The sequence below is a fragment of the Peromyscus maniculatus genome, chromosome 4 (assembly GCF_049852395.1).
Source record: "Peromyscus maniculatus bairdii isolate BWxNUB_F1_BW_parent chromosome 4, HU_Pman_BW_mat_3.1, whole genome shotgun sequence".
NCBI classification, from domain to species: domain Eukaryota; kingdom Metazoa; phylum Chordata; class Mammalia; order Rodentia; family Cricetidae; genus Peromyscus; species Peromyscus maniculatus.
This window is the reverse complement of record NC_134855.1, coordinates 150,758,345-150,780,192: the sequence shown is the minus strand read 5'-3', so window position 1 is coordinate 150,780,192 and position 21,848 is coordinate 150,758,345. Positions and strand designations below refer to the sequence as shown.

Genomic DNA, 21,848 nt, shown 5'->3' with positions numbered 1-21,848 from the left:
AATCTGGGCTTGCTACTAACTGTCAGAAATCTTGCTAGGTACCATTTTTCTGTCTGTCCCAGTGACTCAACATACATCAGTTGTCTCAGCCCAGGTGGGATGCAGAGATGAACCCTCTCGTCTCCGAAGAGTATAGAGTCAAGTGGGTCTGATGCCACTGGATACAGAGTAGGACGTTGTTATATATAACAACCAGAATTAGAAACTATTCAGTCTTCAGCAGTAAGGAGTGGCAAAGTTATCATGCTTCTATTATGGATAATTTAACCCACCTTGCTCACCTAGACGGTACTAAAGACAGACATCCTTAGCTCTAGGAGGGAACCTATACTCTTGTTTTCCTAAATGGTCATGTTATCAATGTGCTTCCAAATGTTGATATTTATACTCATAGATCTGGGTTTCTTTCACCCTTGGCCAGAGAAGCTTCTCTCTGCAATAACAGCAGTGTAAGGCTCATGACTGGTCCAAGTGCTGAGAATAAGTGACCATTGAGTTCTCGGCCTTAAATAAGACACCTCTATCACTTGCCCTGCCTCCACAAGGCTCAGGAAGCATCATGGAAGCGGGGATGGGAGGAGAGCTATGAAATGCTGTGCTCTGGACATGACGTGGCTATGTGGCACTCATGAACTCACACAGCTGTGGTTACCTGCATGAGACCTGCCCAAGATCAAGCCAACAAGACATGTTAAAAGGCGAGTATGTGGTACTAATTGGGGTCAGAGTGTTACAAAAATGAAGGGACAAGAAGGTGGGTGGCAGGGATATCCTGCAGCCTGTTGAGGGACTGGGGATAGATGTGGTCAAGACACATTATGTGCATGTATGAAATAGTCACAGAATAAAAGATACTAAAAATAAAGGCAGCCAAAGCAATCATACAAATGTGTGGTACATATTATGACAAGTGATATACATCTCTCACATACAATGCAAATGTTATACATATATGAGATAATGTATCATCGTATTAGAAACTACATCAGTATACATGTGATACATAATGTTTTATAGTAAATTATGCCACATTTGCAACACACATGCAGTCTAGAAGTAGATAACTTTGGTAGCCCGCTTAAACATTTCTAATGGCATAGAAAATGTTAGTGACGTGTTACAGGCATGACAGAATAAAAACTCAATGCCATGATCATCATTATATTAAAATGCATAAAAAAGAAACATCAAATTGTTAATACTTGCTGTGGGTCACAAGAATAGGTTTGGGGTTTTTATTTGATTAATAAAATTTAATATGGTAATTAAACAGACTATGTTATTTATTTTTTAATATGTACATGTATGTACAGGTGCACAAGCACATGTATGTGTGCACATACACACATGTGGAGTCTGGATGGCAACCACTAGTGTTAAATCCCTTCTTTCAGATACAGCTTCTAAATGACCAGAAACTCACAGAGTATGCTAGGCTGGATAACCAACGAGTCTCTGGGATCTGCCTCTCTCTGCCTCTCTCTCACCACACCGTGATGACTAGCACACCTTTGAGCACAGGATGTGAAAATTTGCTTAAGCAACACACCTCTGATGGCCACATGACAATTTTTGGTCACATGACAATTCTTACCCCGGCTGGGGATGAAACTCATGCCCTTACCCTTGCACAAAAGAGCTTAGCTGACTGAGTTCTCACCCTCCCAGTGCCACAACTTCGTTATTTCTTAAATATCCAGAAGTATCAGTATAGTCAAAGTCAGTTCTGTTAGCTTTCGTCTTGCATGGTTACTGAATCTTCCAAGGAATATAAAAAGATGAAGACAAATTGGAACGGAAACTTGATAGAGTAAAAATCACCTTTCAACAAACCATGTGGAGCAATTGGACATCCGGAGGGGGGGGGGAGTGTAGAAAGGGAGGGAGGGCGGGAAGAGAGAACAAAGATCAACTCCTCTTGGCTTAAGCATTAAAACACTTACTTTATTAAAAAAAAATACCTTAAAGTGGACTTACAAATAAAATTATTATAAGCTTTCAAATGTTTTTTATTTATGTATATGCATGACTATATGCCACTTGTGTGCTGGTGTCTGAAGTAGAGGCCTGAAGAGGGTGCTGAAATCTCCTGGAGTTGGAGGTAAAGGCAGCTGTGAGCCATCTCTCTAGCCCAAAACTTTTACAACACTGGAATACTTAGGGACCCGGGTCTGCGCTGAGGGCTTGAACTTGACATCAGAAGCTCAATGCATAGAAGACTGGACACGGTTAAATTAAAACCATTTGCTCTAGGAAAAAGCCCATTAAAGGAGAAAACACAAGCCTACAACTGGGGAAAGTCTGTGCACGCCATGCATTTGACCAAAGACGGTATCTGGAATAGATCAATAATTCATTGCTCAACAAGAAAATAGTCAATGATCTAGACACAAAAACAAAATCAAAATGAGCAGAAAACATATAAAGATGTCATCAGAGAAGACATTCAGGCAGCTCAGAAGCACGTGAGAAGCTGTCCACATCTTATGAATGAGGGATGTGTGAGTCAATGGTCCAATGGGTTGTCACTACACCCCATCAGGATGGCTGGAATAAGATAACGATGAGGATGGTAACAAACAACAAAGATGTCACCATCAAATCCTCAGCAGGAGGTGAAGAATTTACTTAAGTAACTCTGCTAATGTTTAAAAGGAGTTTAAAATGGTCCAGCCGCTCTGCCAAAGAAAGTGGTGGTGTCTTTAAAAACTACAAATAATGTATGACCAACACCTGCACTCTTACTACATTATTCTCTCTCTGTCTCTCTCTCTCTTCCTCTGTCTCTCTCTCCCTCCCTCTCCCTCTCTCTCTCTCTCTCTCTCTCTCTCTCTCTCTCTCTCTCTCTCTCTCTCTCTCTCTCTCTCGTGTTCTGTGTGTGTGTGTGTGTGTGTGTGTGTGTACATGCACAGACACACATGTACATGTATGCCAGGATGCGCATGTGGAGATCAGGGAACTTGCAGAAATGGGTTCTCTCCTCCATTATGTGGGCTCCGGGAACTGAACTCAGGTCACTAGCATGGCAACAATTACCTTTACCTCTGAGACACATTTCTAGTTCTAAAAAACAAGCAAACCAAAAAATCCATTATTTATTCATTTTGAACACTTGCACTTTTAGGAATTTATCACACAGAAATGCACTATATATTCACAAAAATAAGCTGCATTGTACATCGGCAGCAGTTTTGTTTAGAACAGCTGGACTCTAAGAAGAATCCCACAGACTTCAGCGGGCGGCTGGTTAAACGGCAATACACTGAGAACATGGACTACTCTTTAGCAATAAAAAGAATGACCTGTTGTTCTGTGCAAGAACTTGAGTGAATCGCCAGAGAAGGAAACTTAAAAACAAAACAAAACCAGCTGGAAAGGGACTCATTCACTGAGCAAGAGCACCGTTCACCTTTTCAGTGTAAGGATAGGGCCTGAGTTCAAATTCCCAGCATCCATGTCAAATGTTGGATGTGGCGTCACGGGTGTCTGAAATCCCGGTGCTGTTAGGGGTGAAGACGGGAGGATTACTGGAGCTTGCTGACTGCCTCCCTCCCTCCTAGTTGAGTGAAAGACTCTCCCTCAAGGGCATAAGGCAGAGACAGATTAAGGGTGTCCAACTCGGTCCTCTGGCTTCAGACATGCACACCAGTACACACACACACATGTGCATACACATACACAGAGAAAACACAAGTCGCTCTACAACACTTTCCACTCAGCTGGAGCCCCAAACCTCAGGCACATCAGGCAAATGACCCACCAGCAAGTTACAGCTACACCTCCATTCTTGACAGGACAAAATTCTAGAACTAGGGGACAGCTTCAGGGTTGTTGAAAGTAGACAAAGGAGGTGAAGGGAAATTGGGGTGGCTCCACAGGGTCCATGGGTCTGATAGGAAGAGACCACTCTGTGTTATGATTATATCAATGTTAGCAGCTGGTTTTCATTTTTCTGTGTTTTTGGAGGAGTTTGTTACCAGGGAAACTAGGCAAAAGGTAACAGATCTTTGTGTAGTATAAATTTACAACTAAAGGTATATATACAATTACCCCCAAAAAAATGTTGTTGGGCATGCTAGCACACTCCTTTGATTCCAACACTGGGGAGGCAGAGACAAGTAGATCTCTGTAAAGTCAAGGCCAGCCTGATCTATACAGGGAGTTCTAGGCCAACGGGGCTACATAGTGAGACTCTGAGTCAAAACAAAATCTTTAATTGTTAAATGAGCAATGTAAGAATGTTTATAGCCCAGTCTAAATCTAATGGCTGATGTCTACATTCTTCTCCCATCATCCCTTTCCCTCACCCCATACCCTCTCCTTCTGGTCTTTAATCACAGTCTAATAAAATACTAAATAACCATAAGAAAACAAGTCAAAGGGACAGGTAAGATTTGCGCACAGAAGTCTTTTTCAGGGTGGAGAGTCATCCATGAAAATTAGCATTCTGAGCACCGCTGTTGGCAGAAGGGCCCTATCAACATCCCGATTACGTCTGAAGAGCAGATGAGTCAATTGGCTCCCTAAAATTGTACCAAGGACTGTAATTACAGCGGCGACTGCCACTCGCTCATTCGCATCAAGTGTGTGGAAAAGGTTTCTTCCTTATTATTGGCAACCTCCTGTTTCTGCACATGCCTCTGAAATGGGCTCAGAAATGGAACATCCTAGAGGTACGTAAAAATAAATATAAAAAGTACTCCCGCTGCAAGAAAAAGATACTTTCCCAAAGAAAGATATTTTAAATTTCCTAATTTTATCTCTACTTTTCAGACCCACTTGTTTTTAATGAGAGCATTTTTAACTCTGGAGATCTGTTCACTTTTTTCTCAAACCAAGCTTTGCCTGGCTCCCTTCCAAAGGCTGCTGCATGCAAGCTGAAGAGCCCTCCATTTCAGCATCGCTAATGAGCGCCATCTTTGACCCATCTGTATGAAGTTTAGTAGACTTTTGTTTCTCACTCTGTGCCTCTCTCTTTTTTTATTGAACAATAAGGCACCAAAGCGCAATGTTATAGCAATATAACAGCAAAAATAATGTTCTATAAGTCATATGCAGGGGCTGGAGAAACGGCTCTGCGGTTAAGAGCTCTTGCTGCTCTTGCAGAGGACTTGAGTTCAGTTCTCAGCACAACCACATTGAGTGGCTCACAACAGCCTATAACTCCTGTTCCAAGGGAGTCAACACCTTCTTCTGGGAACTGAACTCATACACACATACTCAACATAAAGACACAAACATACACATAACTTTTTTTAAATGAAACTTCAAACAAAGAATAAATTCAATGCAGCCCAGATGTAAGATAACTGTAAAATAGATTAAAATACACTTGTCATTAAGGAGATGAGAACAGTCTGTGGCATAAGGAAAAGCAGGCTGAGATGCAAATTTCACTGTGCAAATACCTGATATGTACCTAAACAGTACAGAATTTCAACAGGATTAGAACATTCCTGATTCTTTCTTTGTTCCACATCCATTTCCATCAGTGGCTCCAAGTGTGGTCTACCCTCACTGGTGATCACCCCTAACTATGCAGAGTCCTAGAGATCAGACAAAGTCTACTAAATAAGAACCTATTGTGGCCGGGCGGTGGTGGCGCACGCCTTTAATCCCAGCACTCGGGAGGCAGAGCCAGGCGGATCTCTGTGAGTTCGAGGCCAGCCTGGGCTACCAAGTGAGCTCCAGGAAAGGCGCAAAGCTACGCAGAGAAACCCTGTCTCGAAAAAACTAAAAAAAAAAAAAAAAAAAGAACCTATTGTGATCAGGCCATATAAATTTACTCTTCAGTATGCTCCCCATTATTTAATTTTTAATTTCAGGCCAATGCCAGGAATTATTTGTAATGTTCTTTCAAACAGTGCAGTGCTTCCCACTTGGGACTGACAGCATGGACTTTCCCAATAAGGGTTGGTGCTGACAGGATGACTTGCTGGATAAAGGCCCTTGCTGCCAAGCCTAGCAACCCGAGTTTGACCCCTGGGACCCACATGGTAGAGGAAGAGAGCTGAGTCCTGAAAGGTTTCCCCTGACATCCTTATGTCACCTACACCCTCACCCATGAAAAAAAAAAAAACATTACATTAATAAATGCATAAAGAGAATTCTCCAATCGTAATGAGACTCTGAGATATTGGGAGACTACAACAAGGGGCATTCTATCATAATTGATACAACATATCAGTTGTCATTTTGAGTTCCAGAGACATACACTGAAGGTGAAATATGATGTGTGGGGGCTATTAAAAAGCTGAATTTCCATTTTCAACCGCTGCCCCCACTCTGTCTTGAGAACTTGACATGTACCTGGGCAGGTTCACTGGCCAGAAACAGTTGGTAGTTAATGATAAACATATCATTAGCAGAGAATTTGGTGTCAGAGATGTTGTGTTGAGATTGAGATATCTAATATTGATGTGTTGGGTTAAAGGAGTTCTACCACTTATCTCTGGCTGGCTTCAAACTCCTGGATAGTCTTCCTTCCCCTTCCTCTTGAGTGTACAGAAGTCATTTTATTTATTTATGTTTAATGAAGGGACATTCCGTACTATGTAAGATGGTTACTAACAGCTCTTGTATCCATGTATTAAGTACCATGGTGGTATCTTCCCTCAACCCAGACAACAACTAAAGTTGTCAGCAGACATCACCAAACTTCTCCAAAAGGAAAAAAATGGGAATCACCATGTTATGGACAGAAGATCAAGTGTGCCTCTCTGGGCACTTGGGAATGGCTGACACATCAGGACTTGACCCTTATCAGTGGATTCCTAGCTTCATGCCATCGTTGGGAGATAATGAAAACATTCATAGGTTTGTCTAGACTGCAAGAAGTGAGCCTTTAAAGGTTATATCTTGCCTCAGCTTCAGCCTATTAGAGATCTACTCTGTTCACCATGGTGTGAGCACCCCTGTGTTCTGTCTCCTGGCCCCTATAAGGTGAACATCCTCTGTGACACACTCTCACTGCCGTGATGCTCTCTTCTCACCACAGATCCAGAGACAGAGAGCCAAGGGATGGATAGAGCCCTCCAAGGTCACAATCAAGATCAACCATTCTGTTATGTACTCTTAGGTACCTTCACCACAACTACAACAATGACTCATTCTCACTGCTAGAGATTAACAAGTAATCTGAGACTCCATACGTGAAGGAGATGAACCTTTATTAGAATCTTCAAAGCCCCTGATTTGGAGAAGCTCATTTGTAAACTGCACAGCCTGGGTGCTGGCAACCAAAGTCAGGTCCTCTGGAAGAGCAGCAAGTGCTCTTAATTTCTGAGCCTCTGCTCCAGCTCTGAGATACAGACTTAAGCAGTGAGCCAGATTTGGGTTGTAAGCCTTGATTTACTAATCTCTCTGTAGTAGAACTTTTCAAGTCATAGCTCTAGGCCATCTTTGATGAACATAAAAACCTATCTGTCAAGTTCCTGCTTGGGGAAATGGAGTGGAGGATAAGCCTTGTGTAAGAATCCCATTTATCCCCCCTCTATCATGAGGCAAAATCTTACTTCACTAAATTTATATTAAAATGTTAGCCTGAGGCTTCCTAATCCCTTCCACCAAATATCTAGTGTCCATAGTGAAGGTGAAAATTGCTGCCCCATACTCAGTGTGGATGCCATTGGAAACAGCCTCCTCCTGTGGAATGCCAGCATCACTCTTTAACCTTGGGGGGCATTGGGTTTTTCATGACGCTTTTGTTCTAGGAAGCTAAGGTACACATTGCATGTAGGGAAAGGGGGCAGGTCATGGGTGTTTTCCATTTTATCAGCACTTATTTCCTACATTCATATTGTCTCTCTTCCCCAAGCATTATCCTAACTTTAAAGATACAGCCTCAGCTACACAGTCCTGAGTTAAGTCTCTTTTCTCCTACCCTTCCCCAATCTTTTGAAAGTTCTCCAAAACAAACCAAATATTTTTCCTCATTCAGAATATGAATACCGATAGCCAGCTGCCTCTGGATTCCTTCTCTACCTATTGCAGAAAGATGACCCTTCTGTATGCATTATCTCAGTGACTCCTTCTGGCAAAGCTGAGACCTGGGAAGTATCATCTCTGTATTATGGGGAGAGAAACAGCAAGAGTGAGCTTAGACATCTACCCAGAGTCCTGAAGCTACTTGAAACAAGGCAGAAGTCAACTTTGTTTGCCGTGCTCTAGAAAACAAATGATTAACGTGGACATCAGGATTTTCCTAGAAAAGTTAAACCCCCAGCAATGCACAAGCTGGTGCAAAGGTCAACCTTCCTGTTAGAAGTGAGCATCTTGCTTATTGGCTCTAAAAACCGACATCTAACTGTGATAGTGCATGCTTTCATCAGGACCACTGTTTCCCAGCTCATCTATTTCAGTGTGCAGTTGAAGTTTTGACTTTAATTCACTGGCAACAACTTTAGTGTCTAAGACAGTGTTTCTGAAATTGAGATCCGAAGGACACTAAGTGTGTAAGAAGTGTTCATATTGACAAGGCTTCCTACTGTCTGCACTGACAATCACACTCTCTGAAGTGTGTAAGAAGTGTTTGCACTGACCAGGCTTCCTACTCTAGCTTGTTCTCCTTTAGTCCGTGTTCTTAGCAGAAGTCCGAAAGTCCAAGCATGCATTGCTGATGCCTCGGGAAGTACCACACACAACTCCTCCACTTTTCGTATCTTCTCTCACCTCTCTACCTTTCAGCCTCACTGGCTTCTGTAGTCACAATGGCAACAAGCTGAGAGTCCAGGCTGATAGACTCCTGGAACAGCTGATCACGTGGACTGCCTGTGAGAGCCTTGCCCTTCCCTCTGGCTGACTCTGCCCTCACAAAGTCAGTTCCTCTGTCCCTTTGAGACAGGTAAAATGCTGAAGTCTAAAGATTCCCCAACATCTATAGGTGTCATTGGCCCATACAATGTGGAAATCAAGAAAGAAGAGTGTGAGCTGCAAGGCACAGGAGACAGGTGTGAGCCAAGCAATAGGTCCTCTCCATCCTAACTTGTGGGCTGCTTCCAACACCACTTTACAGAATAACAAGCTAGTTCAGAATGTTGCATATGGCGGTTTGAAAGAAAATGGCCCCAAAGGGAGTGGTACCACTAGGAGGTAGGGCCTTGTTGGAGTCAGTGTGGCCTTGTTGGAGGAAGTGTGAAACTGTGGAGGTGGGCTTTAAGGTCTCTTATATGCTCAAGCCACATCCATTGAGACAGTAGACTTCCTGTTGCCTGCAATCAAGGTGTACGAATCTCAGCTACTTCTCCAGCACCATGTCTGCCTGAATGCCACCATGTCCCACTATGATGATAATAGACTAAGTCTTTGAAAACATAAGCCTCCCCAACTAAATGTTTTTCCTTTATAAGAGTTGCTGTGGTCATGGTGTCTCTTGACAGCAATAGAAAACCTAATTAAGACAATGTATTTTATGAAGGAAAAAAATCAATGAAGAAACAACAGGATTTCTTTTCATCTGCATGTACCTTTTGAATTTTAAGGGGAAAACACAATTTGAAAAAAATTGCAATGTAGGTATCAAAAAACAGTTTAAATTCCCTGCAAAGAAAAATACCAGCAAAATGATAGGTTAGTTAATCATAAACAAAGTGTGTTTAAAGAGAATTTGAAATACTTAAAAAGCATCCATAGGCAATAAATAAGCAGTGGCACCACAGACCAATGGTGTAAATTAACACAACCATTCCAGAAGTAGAATGATACCTATACTTTGACCCAGAAATGAAACTTATAGGACTCCCTTACCCCTAGGAAATAACTAGAAGCATGCAAACATGTGGACATGGAGTTCTCTGAAGAAACCATTAGCAACACACAAATGACGCAGGTAACCGCTTCCACTATGTCTTCCCTACAAACTGAAAACAGTCCATCATTACCATGACACTGCCCAACAGTACCAAGACCACGGAAAACACCACCAGCAAACAGTGAAGTGTGAAAACTATTCACCTAAAAATGAAATCCCTGTTTTTTACCCCCAAATTATGTACTCATATATTAATTTAGCAAAGTGATTTCATTCGGCTATTCATGCAAGCTTATAAACTCTGACTCCTTCATACACAAAAAAACTTAAAAAAATAAAGTAGTTGAGCAATATAGGGAGACACACAATATAGACCTCTAGCATGCACACACACATGCACTCACGCATACATCACACACACACACACACACACACACACACACACACACACACATTTTCTTTTTTAAAACAGAAAATGAACTCTCTAACACAATACACAAAGTTTGTGCATTTTGCTCTCTAAGCCAAGCCCAGTGGGTCTGTATTTCTCTGTGGGGGTGAGAGGTGGGGGCCATCTAACACTCTAACCTAAGCCAGCAGCATCTGCAGTTCAGAGTTCTCCATTTTCAGTCTAACTTCTTTAATCTGACTTCTACCTACTGCTAGGGCATCTTTAGACACTCATGTGACCACACCTTCGTTCTGCATAAAGCACTTCCAAGGATTCCTGTTTGCCTTTAAGGAAAAGCCAAGGATGTAACAAGGCATCCAAACTTGCAAAAACTTGCCTTCCCTATTATGTGACACAATTTTTAGGCCTTCTTCATTGCATAGTCTTCATTTCTGACTACATATCCCATAGTTAAATGTGGAGCTGTTAGTATAATCCAAAACAGTATGTAGCATGCTTGTCTACCACCCAGAGGTAAGACCCTGGGATGGACCCCCAGTACTACAAAAGATAAAGCTAATAATGATAGTTATATGTTGTTTGGAAAGAGCTTTTATGGTATCAATATCCACCATGGACTGTTCAGCTCACTCTTGCTGAACACAGGAAGCCAGTGCACAGTAGACCAGTATGGAGAAAGTAATACATTGTTATGTACATTTTCCAGCTCCTTCTTTCCCTTCTGTTCTCAGACATACAGAATGGAAAAGGAAGCACATGAGGAGAATTTCAAAGGGGAAATACAGGATGAGTCAAAGAGGAGAGATGGGGATGGATTTAATCAAAACATGATGTATGTATGGGGCTGGAGAGACAGTTCAGTGGTCAAAAGTACTGGCTGCACTTCCAGAGGACCCACATGGCAGCTGTAACATCATCTTTAACTCCAGTTCCAGAAATCTGGTGTCCTTTTTTGTCAACAGTGGGTACCCCCCACACACACACACACACATTGCAGAGACACACATGCAGCCAAAACAACGACACACCAAATTTTTTAAGTCTTTATATCTATAAAATTGTCAAACAATAAAATGAGAAGTATTTCTTTTCTAAGAATTGTATTAGCTGGATTAATCTAGCTTCTATTTTTAATGAGTCTCAGCAAAAAAAATCACAACAAAACAAAACAAAAAACAAGACAAATAACAAGTGGAGAATCTCAACGAATGAGTAAGCACTGAATTCAAACACTGAATTCAAGCTGGTGTCATTCATTAATCTATTCATCAAACCTTCATCAGGTCCCTGACAGACATTAGACACTGTCTAAGCACAAGGGATATAAATATAAATAAAATGGAGAGAATCTAGTGCATCCATTGAGCTTCTGGTTAATATTACTCATGTGTCTATGTGAGCATGTGTGTATGTACATGGGTTTGTTTACACATCATCTACTCTACAAACAATACAATCTGTGGGGCTAGGATCCATGAAGAAATATGAGCCAAGGAAGAGACTTGTGTGTGGTGATTTATCATGTACCCCAATAAATCTTATCTGGGGATCAGAGGACAGAGACAGTCACTAAATTAGAATAAAAGTTAGGCAGTAGTGGCACACACCTTTAATCCTATCACTTGGGAGGCAGAGATCTGTCTGGATCTCTGTGAGTTCAAGGCCACACTGGGATACATGAGAGAAACAGAACCAGGCAGTGGTGACATATGTCTTTAATCCCAGGAAATAATATGGCAGGACACAGGTATATAAAGCATGAGGAAACAAGAACTCACTCTCTTGAGGCTGAAGATTTTGTAGAGGTAAGCTAGTGGCTGGTTGTTCTGCTTCTCTGATCTTTCAGCTTTCACCTTTTAAGATTTGTGTTACACTTGTGGCAGGTACAGAGGCCAGGAACAGCGGGGTCAGAGCTAATAGCCAGCCATAGCAGAGCTGGGTTTTTGTGGTGCACGCCTTTAATCCCAGCGCTTGGTAGGCAGAGCTAGGTAGATCTCTGTGTGGTCAAGGATACAGCCAGCATTGGAGACGCACACCTTTAATCTCAATACCATAGAAGACCTAGTATGTCTGTACCAGGTCTTCTATGGTATTGAGGGCTGTACATACAGGCAGTGATGAGGCAGTCATGTGGTTGGGCTTACAACCAATGAGAAGGCAGAACAGAAAGTCTATATAAAGACAAACAGACAGGAAGTAGGTCTCTTTCAGAGAGGTCTCTTGGCTGAAGAGGCTAGCTGCAGCAGGCAGGTACAGCTCTTAGCTCTGATCTCTTGGCTTTCTTCTTTGCATTGGTTCTGTGTTTCTTATTTAATAAGATGGTTGGTTACATCTACAGACTTAGTTCCTGTTTCCTCATGCTTTATATACCTTTCTCCGCCCTGCCATCACTTTCTGGGATTAAAGGCCTGTGTGCTTCCCAGTACTGGGATTAAAGGTGTATGACACCACTGCCTGGCTCTGTTTCCAGTGTGGCCTTGAACTCACAGAGATCCAGATTGATCTCTGCCTCCCAAGTGATACTGTTAAGGGTCTCTGCCACCACTGTCTGGCCTCTATGTCTAATCTAGTGGCTGGCTCTATCCTCTGATCCTCTGGTAAGCTTTATTGGGGTACACAATATATCACCACAGGTTTTCCCATCACTATGAACCCCTTACCTGCTCTTTATCACCACAATCTCATCCTCCATGCTTCTTGTTTTTGTGACTCCTCGGCAATCGCTCATCTATTATCCTTTAATGCAATTGTGGCATTTTGTGGATCTTGTATGAGCATAGTTACACAGCATGTATCCTTTGGGTTTGGCTATTTCACTCAGCTGGGTCCCCTGTGGTGGTGTTCCAGGTGTCAGTGTGTCACAGTTTGCTGCCATTCAATAACTCAAGGACCTCTGGCTTTTCTCCAGTTTCTAAATGTTATGAAAAAAGCTTCTATCAACATTCACATATAGATTTTTTTATGAAAGTGAGCCATGGTCTGCCTGGGATAAACTTCATGATCTTCAATGCCATTTTTCTTCAACTGTTTATAAATGTCTTAAATATTTCCTATATAAACATTTAGAACTATACCAGAGAGTGTTATGGTTTTGCTTCAACCTTCAAAGATAAATTTTAAAACTTCAGAAAAGAAAAATCAGTTATAACCACACATCTATTTGCTTACTGGGGTCTTCCCCTTTGATGTGCCCAGCTATCCTTAAATTGTTTCTTTTCTGTTTAGAAATCTTCTGTTAATTACTCTTCTGCAGAAGATCTGCTGCTGGCAAATTCTCATTCACCCTGTCTGCCAATGTCTTAACTTCCCCTTTGTGCTTGGAGGTTATTTTCTCTAGACAAGAAATTCTGCTTTGATGGCTCCTTTTCTTTTAGTACTTGAAGGGTAAATTTCTTCACAGCCACCATGCATTTGGGTACCCTCCCCAGCCCTTTCCTCTCCTTGGTAGTCACGTATTATAAATTTTTTATAGCCCTGAGCACAGTAGGGTTTTTAATCCTGCTTTCCCTTTGTTTCAACTGTTTTATACTTTCTATTTTCTGCCTTTCTCCCATTCATACCACTCGGCTGTTGAGGCCATCTGTTAACTTTTCTCCGTGTGTTTCAGGTATGATTGTATTGCTCACTTGGGGCATTTTTATCATTGTTCTTTTAATGTCCTTTTCGGGTATTCTATTCTCTCTCTCTCTCTCTCTCTCTCTCTCTCTCTCTCTCTCTCTCTCTCGTTGTTGTTTTTGTTTGTTTGTTTTTTGAGACAGAGTTTCTCTGTGAAGTCCTGGCTGTCCTAGAACTTGTTCTGTAAACCAGGCTAACCTTGAACTCAGAGGTCTGCCTGCCTCTGCCTCCTGAGTGCCGGATTAAAGGTTTGCACCACTGCCACCCATCTCTGTCATCTCAACGTCAATATTCTTTTGGGTTTCTGAAACAGGATCTCAGGTAGCTAGGACTGGCCTCGAACTCGCTATGTAGTCAAAGCATGACTTTGACCTTCTAACTACAGGTATGAACCACCACACTTGGTTTATGTCAAGAACTTCTGTATATAAAGACTAAACTTTGTACTGAGACATCAGTATGGGATCCTGGATCTTAATTAAACTGGTCTCAGCCAGATCTCTCTAAAATTGCTGCAAAGGGGAACATGTTGGAAAGCATGCCTACTCATGACTGATGGAGAGAAAGTGTGTCTCCTCAGGACTGATATATAAAAAGTGTGTCCCTCACAACTGATGTAGAAATCCAGGTTTTTCTCTTAGAATTGGTGATGCTTAAGGAGGCCCTCATGATTGCAGGGGGAGAGAGCTTTCTATCTGACCATCCTGTCTTCACTCTAGCAGCTCCTCAATGTGGGGGAGGGGAGGCTGTCATCATTTGTGGGTGATGCTGACTCCACTGTGTCTTCTCTAACACACTCCAGCAGAAGAGCATCTCTTTGCTTTGGGGTGGGGTAAAAATCCAGGCTTCCTGTGTTGTGTCCAAGGGCACTACAGTAGAGAAGGCTCATCACTAACTGGAGGGAATATCAGACCCAGGCCTGGCCTTCATAGGTCCTACCTTGGTAGAATGCAGGAAAAATTCATCTTGGTTTCACAGAGATTGAAGACCAGGTCCTCACTCCACTGTCACAGGTCACAGTCTGTTTCTGTTTCAGTCAGCTAAATCAGATCAGTTCTTACCTTTTTTGTCCTGCTTGGCTTCTTGTTCCCTTATTGGTACACATTTGTCAGTACATCCTTTCTGTCTGTGCCTATTGACATTTTTGGGTTACTGGTATCTTTAGCAACATGCATGAACCAGCTTATCTTATTCTCTCCATGTTTCAGAGATCTCTCAGGTTCCGTTTATGCACAATGTCCTGGGTACATCCATAGGGAAGAGGCATATCACTGTCCCTGCCTGTTGATGGAAGTTTGAAATCTTTTCATAGGTCTATTCTTGTGTAAACTTTGCTAACATTTGTCTCACACAGCTGTTCCCAGAGTGAGAGTGGATGATTCTGGAAGTAGCTGAGGCCTTACAGCAGTGGTTCTCAATCTGTGGGTCATGAGTCCTTTGGGCCTCTAACAACCTTTGCACAAGGGTCACCTAAGACCATCCTGAATATCAGACATTTACATTTTGGTTCATAGCAGTAGCAAAATTACAGTTATGAAGTAACAATGAAAATAATTTCATAGATGTAGGTCACGACAACATGAGGAACTGGGTAAAAGGGTCTCAGCATTAGGAAGGTTAAGAACTGCTTACCTTAAAGCATCCCCACTGTCCATAGTGTCAGAAAATGCCCCAACCACATCTACAGCAGCCCCAGGTCTAAACACAGTGACTTTAGATCAACATTGGGAGTCACGGTTACTGATCTGACTGCAGCCTCATCATCCACGCCACCCTCTTCGAGGATAAAATCACACACCATCCTCTCTTAATCATGTCAAATGCTTAAGGCCTCAAGAGCACCCAGCTCTGGTTTCTTTATATCTAAGTGGCTGAGTAAACGAACCAACAAGCAAATAAATGAACCAAGAAATACCATATTACAAACTCACAAAATTCCCAGAATCTCATAAACAATGCTTGTGGAGTCAAGAGCCTCAGGATGCAGCTGGCGTTTCCAAGCGAGCCTTGACATAATTACAAAAATGGGGGCCGAGAAAGAAAGCAAGCAGCCTTGAGAAGTCTGAGACACATGGAGCGTGAACATTCAACCACACGGGGAGACACTGACTTCAAAGGAGCTTCATTTCAAATGACCATACAACATATTTTCACTTTAAATTTTCCCTCCATAATATGCCCTTTCCTAAGACCATGAAGAAAGGCTTTATACTGTGGAAATGGCCATCCTTGATGGCAACCATTTGTCACATCAGTATCTTGAAACATCAGTGGGGTTTGTTCTAAATCCAGGGAACCTCAACCTGAATAAATTCTCAATTATGCTGAAACAAACATATTTCTGTAATTAGAAACAAGTTCTAACAACATTGAGGAAGCACCTATCTGCTGTGGCAAAATGTTAAAATCCCAGTCAGAGAGGTTTCATTTTCAAAGGCCTTTTCTAAAACAACCTGCACTGATAGCTTCAGAGGAAAAGGGTCAGTGTGGCTTAGACTCCGAGCATAGACATTGCTGGGCAACACCGAGGAAAAGCCGTTTGGTATGAGGGCTCAATATAGAAAATTAGAGTGCCACTCTCAAACAAAGGAAGAGGAATGAATTCCATGGTTGAGAAAACACTGTTTAAAAAATATAAAGAACTCCACAAAGAACAGATGCTGCTAGGAAAGGGCAGGAAGGTCCAAAGGTAATAAGCTGTAAAGATTTATGCCAAGGATTCAGGAGTAGGAACCCTGAATGGTCACAAAGGACAGCTGAGCTTTTGCATGGACAATTCATAGGTAAGAACCCTGTCAAAAACCTAGTCTTGGCTGGGCAAGATGGCCCAGTGAACGAAGGGGCTTGTCCCCAAGCCTGATAGCCCGAATTTGGTTCCCCTGAACCCACAAGGTGAAACAAGAGCCCTCTACAACTTGTCTTCTGACCTTACAGATGTACACAAGAGTAAATAATGTGACTTTTCAAAGAAATAATTATTTTTAAAGAAATTTACTTGTGCCTCAAAGGAATGAAAAATGAAAGCATCTGCAAGGTGAATTTGTTAGGCCCTTTAAGGATGAGAGCAATTAAAATCTGTGGACACATTAATTATTAATATTGTCATGATTATGTCAGCATCGTCAGGGACTCTCCCCTGCTCCTAAATGACAGTCACTCAGCTGTGTGTAGCACTCGTACTTTCTCATTTATGACTCTTCCAAAACTTACAAGCTCAAAGCTATTTATGCCCTTGAGACATCACTAGAAAAGTCACAAAATTATCACACTATGAAAAGTCAAGCCCTGGTCCCTGAGCTCAAGTCACTAATATCTAGTCTTTGTGACCCTGGGTTTTTCATAATTAATCCTCTAGCCACTAGTTATTTGTGTGTGTGTGTGTGTGTGTGTGTGTGTGTGTGTGTGTGTGCATGTTGGGTAATACATGTTCATGTATGTTTGCTTATGTGTGTAGAGGCCAGAGGCTGATGTGGGCTGTCTTCTTCAGGCACTTCCCACCTTATTTTTTCAGACAGGGTTTCTCACTGAACCTGGATCCTACTGATTGAACTAGAGCAGCTGGCCACCAAGCCCCAGGGAACCTCTTGACTTTGCCCCCACAGCCCTAGGATTACAGATTCATGCAACCAGGCTGAGCTTGTTCCTGGGTACTAGGGATCTGGACTCACACTTGTACTGCAGGCGCTTTAACGAATTAAGTATCTCTTTGGCCTGCAAACTGGTCCTTTTCTTTCTAAATCCCTTTTTCAGGGACTGAACTCATTCCTGACAGTAAAAGGAAGTTTCACTAAGTTATTCGTAGAACAGATGAAACGAGACAGCCATCAAAGAGGCAATAGCCTGGTTGTTGTATGTACCCATCACTGCCTTCGAATAGCCATCAGCATTTGGGGAGAATATTTTATCTAAAATTACAATAGTAATCAAAGAATACAATTTTCTTCTTCTATTGTTGGCTTTTATGTAGGAAAAACAAGCACATATCTTGTAGAGCCAACTGAAATAATAATCTTCAAAATAGAAAAATCTGGTTTTCTGCATCACAAATTTAGAATTAAGAGAGATACAGCTCAAAGGCTGGGGTTGTACTCAGCTGGTATAGTGCCAGCCCAGGATACACGATGCACCAAATCAACCAGGTGTGTTGGCATGCACCTGTAAGCATAGCACTCAGCAGGTAGAAGCTAGAAGATCAGCTCAAGACATCTTCAGCTACATAGGAAATTTAAGTACAGACCGGGATATACGAAACAATGTCTCAGAAAAACAAAAGGCAGAGGGAGTAGATGGAAGAAAAAGAGAAAAGGAGGAGGAGGTGGAGAGTGGAGGGCTCCTTAACAAAGATTATTGTTTTACTGGTTATCTATCAATCTCCTAATTGAATGCTTTATTATTATTACTATTGATATGGTGTGATTACAATACAGACAAAGCAAGTCTAAATCCTGAATCACTGAGATGCTACAAGGTATCTTTTTGTTGTATCATCCAGGTCAAACCTGGATGTTGTATCAAGCCAGGCTAGGTGAATTACATCTTTAATCACAGGGCTTTAGAGGCAGAGGCAGATGTAGCTCTGTGAAGTCAATGCAAGCCTAGACTATCCACTGAGACTGCCTCAAAACTCAAAAGAGATCAAAGATCTCCTGAGGTCCACATCATGTATATGGAGGGCCACATTTCAGGACTCTTAGCAGGTGTCAGCAGCCACAGACTCTATCTAAAATCTCTACCCACCATGCTTCCCTATATACACATACATTTCCACAACTGAGTTCATTTATAACTTAGGCACAGCAAAAAATTAGAACACCAGCTAAATGACAGGGAGCAATCTCAGCCAGTGTGTGGCCCACTGCAGTGCAGCTCTGTTAGTGTGCACAGCCTCTCAAGGTCTTACTGCAAAGGCTGGAGAGGTGGCCCAGGGGTTAAGAGCACTTGCTGCTCTTCCAGAGGACCAGAGTTCCGTTCCAGAACCTGTCAGGTGGCTTACAACCTCCTGTAGCTCCAACTCCAGGGGATGCAACATCCTCTGCAGGATTCCATGGACACCACACTCACATGTATGCATATGCACACATACATAGAAACAAATCTTTTCTTTTACAAAAGTTCTTGGTGTGCTCTGCTCTACCTTTCTGTACAGTGTGAGCTGATATCTAAGGAAAGCACCTGATGGCTTCCCTTTGGCAGATCTCACGTCAGCATCACTGCCCTTATTCTTTGAGGCTATGATTAAGGGACATAAGGGTGACCTGAGCCCAGGTACTTCCCTACCATGGCATCTGAGCCAGTAACACAAATGTGGCTACTGCTATGACTCGTGTCCTCCATGGACTTGACCAAATCTAGAATCATCTGGGACACAGGCCTCTGAGCATGTTACCTTACGTTAACTGATGTGGAATGGCGTGCCCACTCTGGGTGGCACCATTGCCTAGTCTGGGATCTTGTACTCATGGAGAGGAACTGAGCAGTATTGTAATTGTAGATGTGATGGGCCCAACTGCTACCTACAATCGCCTAATGCCTTGGCTTCCCCACCATGAACTGTGAGATAAAATAAACCCTGACTCCATTCAGTTACTTTTGTGAATTCTGCACAGCAATAGAAGAGAAAGCTTAAGATAGCTCCTAAGTGAACTAAGTGATTCATGAGTGTATCGTGTGTACATCGTGGATACACTCAACAAAGGGAGGATTCGTGCCCTAGGCAGGAATAGAGTATATTCCCTGGCCTTGCAAGATCTTATTGCATTACTGGGGTCAGTGCACAATTTAAAATTCATGAATTATTTATTTCTGGAATTTTTCACCTAGTGTTTGAGACGAGAGCCACAGAAATAGAAAACTGCCATACATCTGAATGACACAGAGCTGCTGATGAGTGCGTTTTGTGACTGGATCAGGGCTTCTAAGATTCTGCCCGCCAGGGCCAACAGACAATGTCTAAATCCATATTTGGATGTGACAGTGAGGTAGGTACAACAGGCACCTGGTGGATGGGGGACAGGAATGTTGTTAAATATACTGGAGGCCACAGGGCAACCCTCATTACAGAAATGAACCACATCAATTTAGGGCTTAAAATACTTAAAATTGAGGCTAAGAAGATGATGGTTAAAAGGGACCTCCTTTCAATTAGAGCCTGCAACCCAGAGGGAAGAGGAGTCATCGGCGACAGGTGTGTCTACCTGATGAGGCACCAGCAACAGACTCCTCACACTGGAAAATCAACAGCAGGGTGAAGGAGCAGTTCTGACAAGGCTGAGGCTGCCTTAAGGTCAGGTTCACACAGACACCAACTTGCTTTCCAAGTCAAGGCATGCCTGCTGTCCCCAGAGAAAATATTCAAAACTTCAAAGACTTTTCAAACTCAGGTGGCAGCAATTAGTTTAGGCCAGGCGGTTCCAACAAAGCTAGAGGAAATGCCATTCAAGCCTCCAGTCTCAGCATCCCCTGGCATCTTGCCCAAACTGGAGAATGGCTTAAAAAGCCACAGCCAGCCGCCCAGACATGGGAAAGAGGAGAGAAAGCGGCAGGGTCAGGATCAGTCAGTAGGAAAGGGAAATGACAGAGGGGCAGCAGCGGGCATGTAGAGTCACAAGTCTGCATGTAACCCAAAGGCTTCAGACTAGCTGTGATTCAGGCCACACAGAGCCTCCTATACTACCAGGGTCCTTCCCCCCCCCCCCCGTCCTGTTCCTCCTCCTCCTCCTCTTTCCCCTCCTTCTCTTGAGGCGATAAGGTCTCAAGTAGCCGAGAATGGCCATCAACTCACTATGTAGCTTAAGATGACCTTGAACTTCGGCTCCTCCCCCCTCCACCTCCCATGTTCTTGGATTACATACAAAGGACATCATGCCCAGTTCATGCCCAAGCTTTCTGGTTGCTAGGCAAAACTCTACCAACTAAGCTACATCTTCATCCCCCTGGAGATGGGACTTTCTGACTGTCACACCTATGTCAAGGTATGTCCACGCACATAGAGAAGATGTGCAATGCCAACCAAGGGCACAGCCTGCCTCGTCTCAAACGTTGTTTGTAAAGCACACATACCAGAGCTCCAGAGATAGCTCAGTGCCACACAAGCATGAGGACTGTAGTTCAGATCCCCAAGCCAGGTGGGATCCCCTTCCCAGTGCTGAGGAGGCAGAGACAGACATCCCTGGGACAAGCTATTGAGCTTGAGCAGTGGAATCATCAAGCTCTGAGCTCATCAAAAAGAAGCCTATCAGTAAATAGAGCAGATAACAACTGAGGAAGACATTGGACATCAACGGGCCTTGTCACACGGATGCACAGATGCCCACACACATGCAAACACACACATCATACATATAGACACATACAATAAAATAAAACAAGATGCCGGGCAGTGGTGGTGGTGTATGCCTTTGATCTCAGTGCTCAGGAGGGCAGAGGCAGGTGGATCTCTGTGAGTTTGAGGCCAGCCTGGTCTACAAAGTGAGTTCCAGGATGGCCAAGGCTACACAGAGAAACCCTGTCTTAAAAATAAATAAATAAATAAATAGAAATAAAATAGACATGCTGTGTGGGCCTTGCAGGTTATCTAACCTTTTTGTCCTTTCTGAGATAGCTGTGATAGTCCCTTCCTCCTTGGCAGAGAGAATCCAAGGAGCCCTGATACATACAGCATCTTAGAACAGTGTCAGGTGACTGACTAGTTGTTCAATACACATCAGCTACTGTCACTGTGCAATGAATAAAGACTGTTTGTCTACATTCTTCATCCCCTTCTCCCCAACTCGAGCCTAGTGCCGCTTACGCTGCAGGCAGTCAATAAATATTTGCTGTAGAGACTGAGTGTGTGGGAGGTCCTTGAGCCTGCCCTTGGAGAATACCGATGCTCACCCCCATCACACAGAAGTCATGCCCCCACAGTGACTGCGAAATGGCCTCTCTGGAGACTTTTGGTGCTGCGGCCTGCCGCCAGGTCTACTCCCCCATGGTAACTGGATGGTGGTGGATAGGCAGGGAAGTAGCTCCCGAGTGGCACAGAGAAACAAAGGAGAAGGCGCCAGAGCCAGCAGCCTCCATATAAGCCCCTGC

General features: G+C 43.0%; 1 protein-coding gene across 1 annotated transcript in view; it reads right to left on the bottom strand.

Annotated features, from left to right (window-relative positions):
- The window catches only part of Dok5 (docking protein 5), a 150,089-nt gene that overhangs the window by 85,686 nt on the left and 42,555 nt on the right, over positions 1-21,848 (bottom strand). The gene's annotated exons all lie outside the window — the stretch shown is intronic.